General features: G+C 45.4%; 1 protein-coding gene across 1 annotated transcript in view; it reads right to left on the bottom strand.

Moving 5' to 3' along the window:
• Nucleotides 1–12,233, bottom strand: part of LOC121287164 (tyrosine-protein kinase JAK2-like) — an 88,460-nt gene extending 76,227 nt beyond the window's left edge. Inside the window, exon 1 of the mRNA XM_041204763.1 lies at nucleotides 12,104–12,233. The gene's annotated coding sequence lies outside the window, so the exon portion shown is untranslated. The remainder of the gene's footprint in view (nucleotides 1–12,103) is intronic.
• Between the last annotated feature and the right edge of the window lie 721 nt (nucleotides 12,234–12,954).

The following is a 12,954-nucleotide window of genomic DNA, read 5'->3' as shown; positions in this document are numbered from 1 at the left end:
CTTAATCATGGCAGAGGCAAGAGGGTGACGGGGTGCCCACTCACCAACTGATTAAATTCCCACCCTGTCACCAAGCCTGCCCTGGCAGGGCGGGCACAAGATTCGGCCCTTGTAAGCACGCAAGATCCTTGAAATCAGGTCACATGCCGGGGACTCAATCTCAACATCATTTTGTGTACTGATGTCTTGGGTGAAGATCACAGTTGTACTTAAGAAAGAAAGACAGGCTTGCCTTTTTATGGTGCATTTCATGACCTCAAGAGTGTCCCAAAGAGCTTTACAAATTGAAGTGTAGTCAGTGTTGTAATATCAGAAATATGGTAACTGCAACAAGGACCCTGTGCTTTCTCCCCTTTTGTCCAGTCTGACTGAAACATCAGCTTCTCTCTCTTAATCTTCAGTTCAGATGAAAGGCACATGCCCTAAATATCAGCACACATCTTGGCTGCTTACCACCTTCTGACTAATTTCAGCACCTTCTGATTTAATTTCATTTTTCTCCAAACCAATAAACTTCATCAGGCCTAGGAACATTCAGGGTGAGTTGAAATGACGGAGTGAGATTTTGGTAACCAAATGAATACTTATGAAAGTTCTTCTGTCTGTTAGTTCGATGAATGCTGGGTTTTGTTTTCTCACCGTGTTTGACACCACTTGTTTCTGAGGAAAGCCCGTGGCTTTTTGACATCTGTTACCGACACCAGTTTCCTCTGATACTTCCTGAACTTGCTACCATTTACTTTAACCAAACCTAAACAACAGTTGCACTCTTCCCATTCCTGACCCCACACCGTACCCATTACTTGATTCCCAGATTGTCCACAATAACTACTAACCAATGGTTTACATTTGAAACATTACCTGGCCTTTCACCTTCACTGATGCTGAATAATCTGCGTTTTTTTTATTGCATAATATTTACAGCACAAAAATAGAGCAGTCGACCCAACTAGTCAATGCTGGTGTTTATGCTTCATACGAGCCTCTTCCAACTCTACTTCATCTCACCCCATCAACGAAACTTTCTATTCCTCTCTCCCCCATGAGTTTTATCCAACTTCCCCATAAGTGCATCGAAGCTATTTGCCTCAGCTACTCCCTGTGGTAGTGAGTTCCACATTTTCACCACTCTCTGGAAATTTCTCCTGAATCCCCAATTGGATTTATTAGTGACTATCTTATATTTAAGATGATTTAGTAGCAATAATGATTTTGTACTTGCCACTTACATAAAATAAGTGTGCCGAGCATATTAATTGGGGAGCAGTTGATTCGCTGCTGTCAAGTGAGAAACTGGACTGCAGTGTGGTAGAATATTGGCTGACTGTGCGCTGGTTCGTGCAGCCTGTCTCACATGGTTAGATTTCTTAGTCTGATTTGATTGTGGGGCGAGCGATCTGCAGTACTTGTACTTCCAGCATTTTTTGTTTTTGTTTAAGACTTTCAGCTCATTTTTGGATTTACTTGTTCTGTCTGGTTCCCCCGCTTTCCTCCCAGTGTCTCTGAGTTGAAGACCATGATTCCATTTAGGCTGTGGTTTCATGGACATGGGAATGTTGTGCAAAACCAGTAAGTCCAACTTCAATCTCTGGTCAGTATTGAGTTAGCTGACCACTGTCACCCTAACGTCTTTACTCTCCCCACCCAATAACAACGACAATGACAACTTACATTTATACAGCATCTTTATCATAGTGTAGCATCCCAAGGCGCTTCACAGGGCTGTTTTCAAACATAATTTGATATGGAGCCACGTAAGGAGGTATGAGGGCAGCTTGGTCAAGGAAATAGGTTTTAAGGAGCACCTTAAAGGAGGAAAAGAGGAGAGAAGTGGAGTGGTTTAGGGAGAAAATTCAAGAGTTTAAGGCCTAGGCAACAGTAGACAAGGACACCAATGGTGGAGCATTTAAAACCAGGGACGTATAAGAAGCCATGTTTGTGCAAGTAGAGCATTGTAGTGCTAGAGGAGGTTAGCGAGATGGGGAAAGAAGAGAACATGGAAGGATTTGAAATAAGGATGGGAATTTGAAAATTAAGACATTGTCAGAGATGGATCTAATGTAGGCCAGCAAGCACGAGGGCCAATGGGACTTGGTGGGAGTTAAGAAACAGGCAGCAGAGTTTTGGAAGAGCTCAAAAGGAGATTCGAAGGTGGGCGGTCCCCAAAAGACAATTCAAAAGCTCAAATCTTGAGGCATGCATGAAGGCTTCAGCAGCTGATGAGCTGAGGCAGGGGAAAATTGGGCAATAGCTGTCTTGGTGATTTTTTAAAATGTATTTGCTCACAGGATTTGGGCATTGCTGGCAAGGCCAGCATTTGTTGCCCATCCCTAATTGCCCTTGCACTAAGCAGCTTGCTGGGCCGCTTCAGAGGGCAGTTAAGGGTCAACCACATTGCTGTGGGTCTGGAGTCACATAGAGGCTAGACCATGCAAGGGTGGCAGATTCCCTTCCCTAAAGAACATTAGAGAACCAGATGGGTTTTTATGTCAATTAATGATAGTTTCATGGTCACCATTACTGAGACTAACCTTATGTTCCAGATTTAGTAACTAAACTCAAATTTCACTAGGTGCTATGGTGGGATTTGAGCCCATATCCTAGGTCATTAGCCTGGGTCTACTGGATTACTAGCCCAGCAACATCACCACCACACTGCCATATCTCCTAGACTGCAGCAGTTATTGAACCACTGAAGTGTGTGTGGTGTAGATACATGCACAGTGCTGTTAGGATGGGAGTTTTGCTGTCTTTGTCCTTCCAGGTGGTAGCAGTCGCGAGTTTGGAAGGTGCTGTTGAAGGAGCCTCAGTGAATTCCTGCAGTGCCTCTTATAAATGGTACACACTGCTGTCAATGTGCATCGGTGGTGGAGGGAGTGAATGTTTAAGGTGTGACCGGAAGCTTATCTTGGGGTCAAACGCAACATCAAGAATGCAGTCCTGGGATTGGATCAGACAGGAATGTTTGATTCATCACACAATCAGAATTTCCAGATGCAGCACAGAGTACATTCCAGAGTGAAACAGGAATTAGGTATGCGCGGGTGCTGGGAACGCCGACATTTATAGAAAACTAGATAACAGGAAAATGATGTCTAACAGCTGCTGTTGGGATGTAACCATTGATCAGAAAGTATCAGCAGCCTCATCTGGAAAGTGAATATGAGAAACTAAGTAAAAACCCTTCTAATAGGTCTATAAAAAAAAAGACTTGCATTTATGTCAGGTGCATCCCTGGGCCTCAGGATACTCCATAGCACTCTGCGACCTGTGAAGAAGCACTTTCGAGTACCATTGGCACTTAATTAGATTAAATGTGCGGTGGGGTACAGCCTTGTTTTAACTTAAGCTGCAGATATCTCCGACACTTCATGGTGTGTAGAATTTATGATTTGGGAAAATAAGTTGAAGGGATTTTCCTTAACCTCTTGCAGAGAAATTGCAGGTATGAGAGATAAATAATTCACAACTGATAACTAAAAGCAGAGGCCACTCATGCACGCTGATCTTCAATGTTGGGATTGATTAACAAGGCGGCTTGGAGAGATTTGGGCACTTTCTGGTAATTCCTCGATGATGTTAGATTCCATTTTAGGAATTCAAAAAAATGTGGGTTTAAATTGCATTTCTATAGCACCTTTCACAGCCTCTGCACACCCCCAAATGCAAGAAGAGTATTTTTCAAGTGTAGTCACTGTTGAATTGTGGGGAATGCATCAGCCAGCTTGTGCACAGCAAAATCCCTAAAAGAGCAATCTGGTAATGACCAGAGAATTTAGTTTAATAATGTTGTTTTGGGGATAAATATTAGCCAAGAGACTGGGAACAACTTCCCTGCTCTTCTTTGAAATAATGTCAGGGGATCAATTGTATATTAGAGAGAATGGGACCTGAGTTTAATACCATCTGAAAGATGGCACCTCTAACAATGCAGCACTCTCGTGGTGTTGCGCTGGAGTGTCAGCCAGATTTTGCAGTCAGGTCTGAGGAATGGATCCCAAACCCATAGCTTCCCGGGTGAAAGGTGAGTGCGCTACTCACTGAGTCAAGGCTGACATTGAGCATAGTCACAATCCTCCAGCACTTCATCCAAGAGACCTTCATTGGAGCAATCCATGTCCACATGCAGCATAACCCGGACAACATTCAAACTTAGGCTGGTAAGTGCCAATCACACCACACAAGTGCCAGGCAATTCTCAACAAGAGAGAATCTAGCCATCTCCCTCAACATTCAATGGCATTACCATCACTGAATCCCTCACTATCAAGATCCTGGGGATCATCATTGACCAGCCACTGAACTGGACCAGTTATATAAATGCTGTGGCTGTAAGAGGCAGGTCTGTGACGAGTAACTCCTGACTCCCCAAAGCCTATCCATCATCTACAAGGCACAAGTCAAGAGTGTGATGGAATAATCATCGCTTGCTTGGATGAGTGCAGCTCCAACAACACTCAAGAAGTTTGACACCATCAAGCAGCCAGCTTGATTGGCATCCCATCTACATACATTCACTCCGTTTCCCACCAACGCAGAGTGGCAGCAGTGTGTACCATCTACAAGATGCACTGCAGAAACTTACCAAGGCTCCTTAGACAGCACCTTCCAAACCTGTTACCACCTCAAAGGACAAGGCCAGCAGACACATGGGAACACGAACATGCACAAGTTCCCGTCCAAGTCACACACCACCTTGATGTGGAACTATATTGCCCTTCCTTCACTGTTGCTAGGTCAAAATCCTGGAACTCTCTTCTTAACAGCACTGTGGATGTACCTACACCAAATGGCCTGCAGCACTTCAAGAGGGTGGCTCACCACCACCTTTCTGAGGGCATTAAGGGATGGGCAATAAATGCTGAGCTTACCAGCCATTCTCACACCCCACAAATTAATAAAGCAAAAGTGTAACATCTGACAGCAACTATGCCAGGAGCAAGGAATTCATAGCTAAGCCTGAGAGAGTTTTCATGTCGCACCCACACATATGAAGGCACTGGCTTTGGAAAATCCCTCTCAATGGAGGGACTGGGATTGGGAATTCCCTCTCAATCAAGTTAAGAGCATTGCCTCAACCATTACAGCCAACCCAGCAGAGACCAGGAAAATTATTCCCTGTTACTCGAGTACACAAATCTTAACTAACTGAGCTACTGGATGTGGTGTCAAGACAAATGACGTAGGGGTTTCTATGTGGGCATCAAACAGTTCACCACTTCTCAAGCCAGGAAATCATGCTAGCAATATGGCACTGTATTTACCAAAATACATTATACCATCTTGGGTGACTACAATTTACAATAAGGAGGAAGCTGTCTTACTTCAAATTTCCCTGAAAGAATAATGCAAAGATCAAAAATTCCCCTGCAAGAACTTAGTAGCTTCTTGTAAAAATGAAACTCTAGAAGCTTCCTGGGCAGTTTCGGGGGGTGGGCGTGGGTGGGTGGGGGTATGGGGGCGGGGGGGCGGTGGGGGGGGATGTGGTGGGAGGGGGCAGGTGCGGGGTTGGTGGTGATGGTGGTGGATGTTGGTCATTAATTCCCTCCTCTCCCAGCTGGCATTAAGGAGCAGACTATCTGGTTATTTATCTTATTGCTGCTTGTAGGATCTTGCAGTGTGAAAATTTGCCACCCTGTTTTCTACAAGATAACATTGACTGTCATCCAAAAAACAATTAGTCTGCTTTGGGATGTCCTGAAGTTTTGACAGGCAGGAGAGAAATGCAAACTCCTTCCACCAAAACACAGCCTGGTGACTGATGACAATCTGATCCTAAGCCACCTCGTCAAGTATGAAACTAGACACAGCCCTTTTCTTGATATTAAATTTATTTGCAGAATGCAGCCTTGCATATGTCTGCTTTCCATCTACCAACCCAATGTCCCAGCGGGTTCTCTTTATTAGTACTTGAAGTACTTAATTAAACAATGCCATTTCCCTGTGTATCTTAACAATATAACTAACATACCATTAACCAATGAGGTGTTGCAATTGGCATCAGTGGCACTGGGCTCAGCAAAACAAACCGAATCAGCTATGCCCCAGGCCACTATCCAGTGATCCAGTGCTCCAGTGATCCGGTGCTCCAGTGATACAGTGCTCCAGTGATCCAGTGCTCCAGTGGTCCAGTGCTGGAATGCTTATATGTGTGGACAGCGAGTAAGGATGTGGCTTTGGCTGTGCTGTGAAGTGCCCCACAGTCGACCAGTCTTCCACTATTTACTGTTGAGGCACATATGTGAAGAATAGTCACTTGGCTAAGGGCTTAGAGAGAGACCTGGGCCCATAAAGCATATCTCGGAAAAGGACAGGTTCAGTATGATGGGACACCATCCCAGGGGGAATCAGGGTGTGTCAAGGTCAAGTATATATAGACCAGAACCTCAACATGAGTCAGTACTGAAAACAAAGCTGATAAAGAATTCTGATTGATATTGTTCTGTGGTTTTGGTTTGGATAGCAGTTATTTTTATGCTAACATGTGGGCAATGCTTGTAGAGCCACATTTATTGCCCTTCCCTTGTTGCCTTGAAAAGGTGGTGGTGGAGCTTCCCTTCACCTTTTAGAGGACAACAGAAGTCTATCAGATAGAGGGCGGAATTTGATGCCGTTCAGCTCTGAGGTGAGTTTGGTGGCTGGGGCTGGGGGAGGCATTTAATTAGGTGGGAGAGTGGCAGGCAGGGACCCCACCATGTTCCTGTCTTTGCCCTGATTAAGTCTGGGGCAGGAAGGCTTGTGAACGGCCTTCTGGTCCTGACGCCAACTGAGGCCTTAAGTGGGCCCTGGGTGACTGCTCCCACTGGTACTGCCCTCAATGGCCAGCTGACAGCCTCTGATTGGCTGGCAGCTCTCAAGAAGAGGGATTTTTCCCCTAGGGCTCTTGATCCCAGGGAAGGCCTGTTGCTGGCCATTTAAGTGCCAGAGGCACCGAATGCAGTGGGCTTTACACTAAAGAGACAACACTGGGCACTCATTGGCTCTACAGCCAGTGGGAGAGACCCCTGTCACCTGCTTCAAGCACTGTTCAGAGTGTTTGTGGCTGGAGTCATATGAAGACCTAACAGGGCAGGGGGTGGCATATTCCCTTTTCTGAAGGACATTAGTGCAAAGGTTTCTCTTTCTTGGTCAGTTTTACTGCTGCCAGCTGAGAAATGACATGGTTAATACAGATTTATTGAATTAAATTTCTCAATTTGCCTTTTGTTGGATTTGACCTTACAATCTCTGGGTTGCTTACTCAGTGCCACAGTCACCACACTAATGTAAACATAAAAGTGAGAAATGATGACAGATGACATCACCAGAGGATATTCCAATGGGGGCGTTATTGAGTCAGTCCGTGGAGTCATTCAGCTTCTATTATGTTTGTTAAATGTAGCTTTAATGGTAACTTCCAAACCCACAACCTCGACCACGCAGAAGGACAGAGGCAGCAGATACATGGGAACATCACCACCTGCAAGTTCCCTTCCAAGCCACTCACCATCCTGACTCGGAAATATATCGCCGTTCCTTCACTGTCGCTTGGTCAAAATCCTGAACTCCCTTCCCAACAACACTGTGGGTACCTACGCCACATGGACTGCAGCGGTTCAAGAAGGCAGCTCACCACCACCTTCGCAAAGGCAACTAGAGATGGGCAATAAATGCTGGTCCAGCCATATGGGCTCTCACCTCATAAATGAATAAAACAAAAAAACCCCTTGCTCCACTTTTTCAGTTGATAGCTCTTCTATGCCCAAACCCCCTGATGATGACACCAACAGTCATTATGTTTTACAGTAACAAATCCTCCTCTTTGTCAAGGCAGCGAGCTTGATAATGAGTCACTTTCCCATACTGGATCACCTATTGCTGTTAATGGCCTGTGTTACAGCACTCAGAGGTGACGGAAGCTTCATGTAACATTGAGTATGCGAATTGGAACGTGGAAGGACACAGGCTTGTGTTTTTACCACTCAGACCCTTTTTTTTCATTCCTTTCCTTTTTAGTAAAACCAGATGGGTTTATTAACTAGCAAACAATCATAATTTCAATTCTAGATGTATTAATTAAATTCCACCAGCTACCATTTGAACCCATGCTCTCAGCATATTAGCTTGGGCCCCTGGCTTTCCAAAGCAGTCACATTACCACTGCACCACCACTGCAGGCCAGAGCTGTTGTGCTCAACAGGTATTCCATGCTTAATGGAAGCCTAACTCCATGAACACTGTCACTCAGCGTCTCTTCTTTCAACTGCAACCATGTCGAGGAGGAAAAAGGGGGTGAAAGTTTTTGGGAAAAGGGTGAGCACATGTGGTTAGAACTATTTGTTTGTGTGGAAGGTAAGCCTTAGAGGAGTGCACCCTTACTTCCGCAGCCTGGGATTTCCATTTCCCACACTGTCTGTCTTGGTGACACCCCTGAGTGAGACCCTTCAGTCTAACATCAAACAAGAGGAAGTCCAGTGCTGCGGATCTCCATCAACTGAGCAACGGCTTTGATGCTTCACCACCAGGAGGGTCCTTCGGGCAAACCATAAAGATGGGCTTTCATAAAATTGGCCTGGTCTGGATTCGGACCCACACCCAAGGGTAATTGGCAAGATCCAAGGCACGACCACCACCATCTACAGCAACAGCAACTTGCACATTTGATGCACTGAAGCATCCCGAGGCACAATAATCATGGTGGAATAAAACGGCTTGTGCTGTCAGCCCACGATATATGCCAGCCTAGCCAACAATGTTCACATGCCAAGAGTGAATGACAACAACTGGCATTTATATAGCACCTTAAACATACTAAAACATCACAACATGCTTCACAGGCTCGTAACTAGACAACATTTTACCCTGAGGACATAAGCCATTTGAAATATATCCAGCATCATGTATGGAATCATATGAAAGTGGAAAAAGAGTCTGTCATGACCTGGGTGGCATTGCCTGAAAGGGAGGTAGAAGCAGATTCAAAAGCGAATTGGATAAATACTTGAAGGGGTAAAATGTGCAGGGCTAATGGGAAAGGGCAGGGAATTGGGATTAATTGCCTGGCTCCTTCAAAGACTGGTACCGACATGATAGGCTGAATGGCTTCCATCTGTGTTATATTGTTCTATGTTAATTCTTTAACTTTGCTGTTTCAAATGAATAACAAACAGGAGCAGAGATTCTTGCTGCAGTGTCATTGAGGCCAGTCTGAGCAGTGCCATCCACCACCCCTCCCACCCCACCCCACCCAACATACATGCGCAGTACAGTACTTAGTCCTCATCCCTCCAAAGTCTATATGGCTCTCTACCACACATTAACCTATTCTTCTTTAGTTCCCCACCCGAAGGCAGGTCCCACCCACAGCACCACAACTTCCACCACAGGTAGGACAAAGGAGGGGATTGAACACTAACACTCTGCCATTGGCACCAACTTGATCCACATCAGCCATCCAGCACCCAAAGGGTCTGAGTTGCCGTGGCAACATACACTCTTACATGCATGTTGCAGTCTGGAGCAGTGGATAGTGATGATTGAGGCTGCAATTTCTTTCCATCACATGGCTGATCAGGAATCTCTCCCACTCTTACCGCCTCCAACTGGTGTGCGCTGGAAGGGTTTACAAGTTGATACTCAGCCAGTCTGGCCGTGTTATGAACGCACCTTCCTTGGCCATCAAGTCCCAGAGTGGGACTCGAAGCTGGAGCTTTTGCCTCAGAGGCAAGGAATCTACCCACTGCGCCACAAGACTTTGCACACATGAGCCTATAAAGAGGGGAATTTAGTTACCTTAGCTATTTGAAGCTGCTTTATGCACTTTATTGAGGTAGCTAATTTAAACAGGTTAACAATGACTCTGTTAAAAATCAGAGTGCAAGATTTTCCCCAGGCTCTTTGGAATCCGGCCAGCAAGATTACATTGGGGCCAGAGGCCCATTTGTGGGGAGCAGAATCCGGCTGTGAGTTTCCCTGAATTGACCAAGTCACGGCCAGAGGGCAGTCTCACTCTTCAATTAAGGGCAACAGTGGGTTCTTGGAGGACCAATCGGATGTTCTCCAGCTCGGAAGGAAGAGCAGGCTGCCCCGACAGGTAAGTGAGGGTAAGCACCAGCTCTCCAACTTTTATAACTTTAAATTAAAAATGGCCTCAGGAACTGAAGGCAGGCAGACAGGAAATGGCCTCTAAGCCCATGTGGAGCGTTGGCCTCCTGATCTGCTGCTGGGACGTGGCCTCCAGGCAACTACACTGTTCCCTAATGCTCCTGGGAATCTGGAGGCCAACTGGAATATTCCAGTCGGCCCCTGACAATAGGTCTTAATGGGCCTTTAATGAGGTCAATTGGCCAACCGCTGCTTGAGGGCGGGTGGCCCTACACCCCCTTCCCAACCTACCTCCATAAAATGGCCCGGGGCAGAATGAAGCCAGGGAACCAGCAGGCCAGCAGCCAAAATTTACACACATGCCTACCACCATGCTCGTCCCCTTGGTCCAATGCGTCAGCCAATGAGGTGGGATGTGGTTTATGGCAGGACTCACAGAAGCCTGTCTAATTTGCAAAGTCTATTTTCCTAGCAAACAGTCTACAGAGTCTGGTTAAAAAGGGACTCTAAGAACTACAGCAAACAGAACATCAAGATTGAAGCAGGATGATGTCTCCAGCAAAATGCAGTGTGTGGAGGATGGTTACACAGGACAAATCTTGTGTGTGAATTCAACCCAAGTCATTTACAGCACTGACTGACAGGGGAAAAGAACAAATGAAAGACTTGCATTGCTATAGCACCTTCCATGATCACCAGGTGTCCCAATAAAGCACTTTACACCAAATGAAGTATTTTTGAAGTGTGGTCACTGCTATTGTTGGAAATGTAGCTGACAATTTGTGCACAGCAAGATCCCAGAAACAGCAAAGTGATAATGGCCAGATAACCTGTTTTAGTAATTTGGAGTGATTGAACAAACAGTGGGGGAGGGGGCAATTAGGTCTCTGGCTTCACTGATTGGTTGGGTAGGTAATCTGGAGGAGCAGGTCGATCCCTTCTCCCTTTCGGAACCTGCCTGACCTTCAACCTCCAGGAATTAGTGGAGTGAGAATGGGCGGTCCCACAAGGGCGGCTGATCCACTCTGTCCAATTACACCCAGACCGGAGGCTGGAAATGGCCTTCTGGTGCTCCATTGTCCAGTACTATTTGGAGGAGCACAAAAACAAAATGGTTTCTATCACTTGTCATAGAAGGTCAGGTTGAAAGGAGTCAGCCATGGCTCAGTATTTATCGAGCTGGGTCAGCAGGTTGAGGGCTCATGCCCCACTCCAGAGACTTGAGCAGAGAATCTAAACTCACATGCTCACTGCAGTACTAGCGGAGTGTTGCACTGTCAGTGGTACCACCATTTGAATGAGACATTAAACTGACCCCCCCTGTCTGCCTTCTCAGGGTGGATGTAAAAGATCCCACGTCACTATTGGAAGAAGAGCTAAGGAGGTCTGCCTGGCATCCTGGTCAATATTTATCTTTCAATCAACATCACCAAAACACGTTACCTGGTCATTATTACATTGCTGTTTGTGGGATCTTGCTGTGCACCCCTTTGCTGCTAAGTTTTCAACATTACAACAATGGCTAAATTGCAAAAGCACTTAATTTGCTGCAAAGCACTTTGGAATGTCTAATAGCTTTTACACCAGGTCAAAGGAGGCCTGGAATATGAAGGGACAAAATTAACCTGCTACTGCTCAGATAACTCATCCCAGCAAGTATGTGTGTGTGCGTGTTTGTGTTTGGGTGTGTGTGTATGAGTGAGTGTGTATTTGTGTGCATGTGTAGTTGAGTATGCATGAGTATTTTTGGGTGCATCAGTGTTTGTGTGTGCATGAGTGTGTGTGCACATGAGTATGTATGTGAGTGTTTGTGTGCGTTTGTATGAATTCTTATGTTTGTAAGAGTGTGTATATGAATATTTGTGTGTGTGTGTGTTTGTGTGTGTGTGTGTGTTTGTATGTCACTAGTGTTTGTGTGTATATGTGTGTGTGTGCTTGGTGTATGTACATGCGAAAAAAGTCCTGTTCACTCTACAAAGCACACTTAATATCATAAAACCAGTCAATAAATTTTCTTTACCCTGAAATGTTGCTTCTCCTACACTGCGCAGGGTTTCTACATTGCAGAGTGCGAATAGCGAGCGGGTAGAACGTTCTCCATGCTGTGTCTGGCTTCTCTGCTCTGTGAGCAGCTGCGTTTACTGCATGCGTCCTAGACTTCCTGTTAAGGATGGATGAGACATAGATTGCTGAGCAACTTCCTGCTTCTGAACAGGCTCTTTCCCCTCTTTAATCTATGTAACAGCATGCGCCTACATAAGAGTGGTCACTGCATTCCAAAGTGCTTTGAAACAAGTTGAATAAATGATTATTGATGATAAGTCCTTGAAGACTGAAGGATACCTTCTTTAAGAAGTTCTGCAACGTTGATGAAATTCCATATATTGCATTGTAATAATCAGAGCTAACCACCTTTTCTTCCCTGAATGTATCATCTTTTTGTGTCATCAATCTTTCTCTAAACTATATCCTGTGTTGTTCTTTGGAATAAGCACAGTGATGCCAAGTGTAGCCCAGGCAGGGAAGGATAAGAGAAACACAAATTCCACAACATGCAAAGAAGCTGGAGAGCCTGTTGAGATGATTTTCTTGATACATTCTTGGGGTGTGGGCGTCGCTGTCATTTGTTGCCTGGCCCACCTATCCTCAGAAGGTGCTGATAGGTCTTCTTACTGAAACATTATGGTAGCTGAGGGCCTAGGTCACCTCAGAGGGCAGTTAGGAGTCAAGCATGTTGGAGTGGGGCTGGAGTTATGTATAGGCCCAGACCTGAGCAACCATTTGGTTCATCATTGAGAAACATAGCTGAAGGGTGGTAGCAGCAGGGTTGAATAGAGTAGGTGATAAAATAAGTTAAATCAAGATGTGGTG

This window comes from Carcharodon carcharias, chromosome 14 (assembly GCF_017639515.1).
Source record: "Carcharodon carcharias isolate sCarCar2 chromosome 14, sCarCar2.pri, whole genome shotgun sequence".
Lineage (NCBI taxonomy): Eukaryota > Metazoa > Chordata > Chondrichthyes > Lamniformes > Lamnidae > Carcharodon > Carcharodon carcharias.
This window is presented reverse-complemented; position numbering and strand designations above follow the sequence as displayed.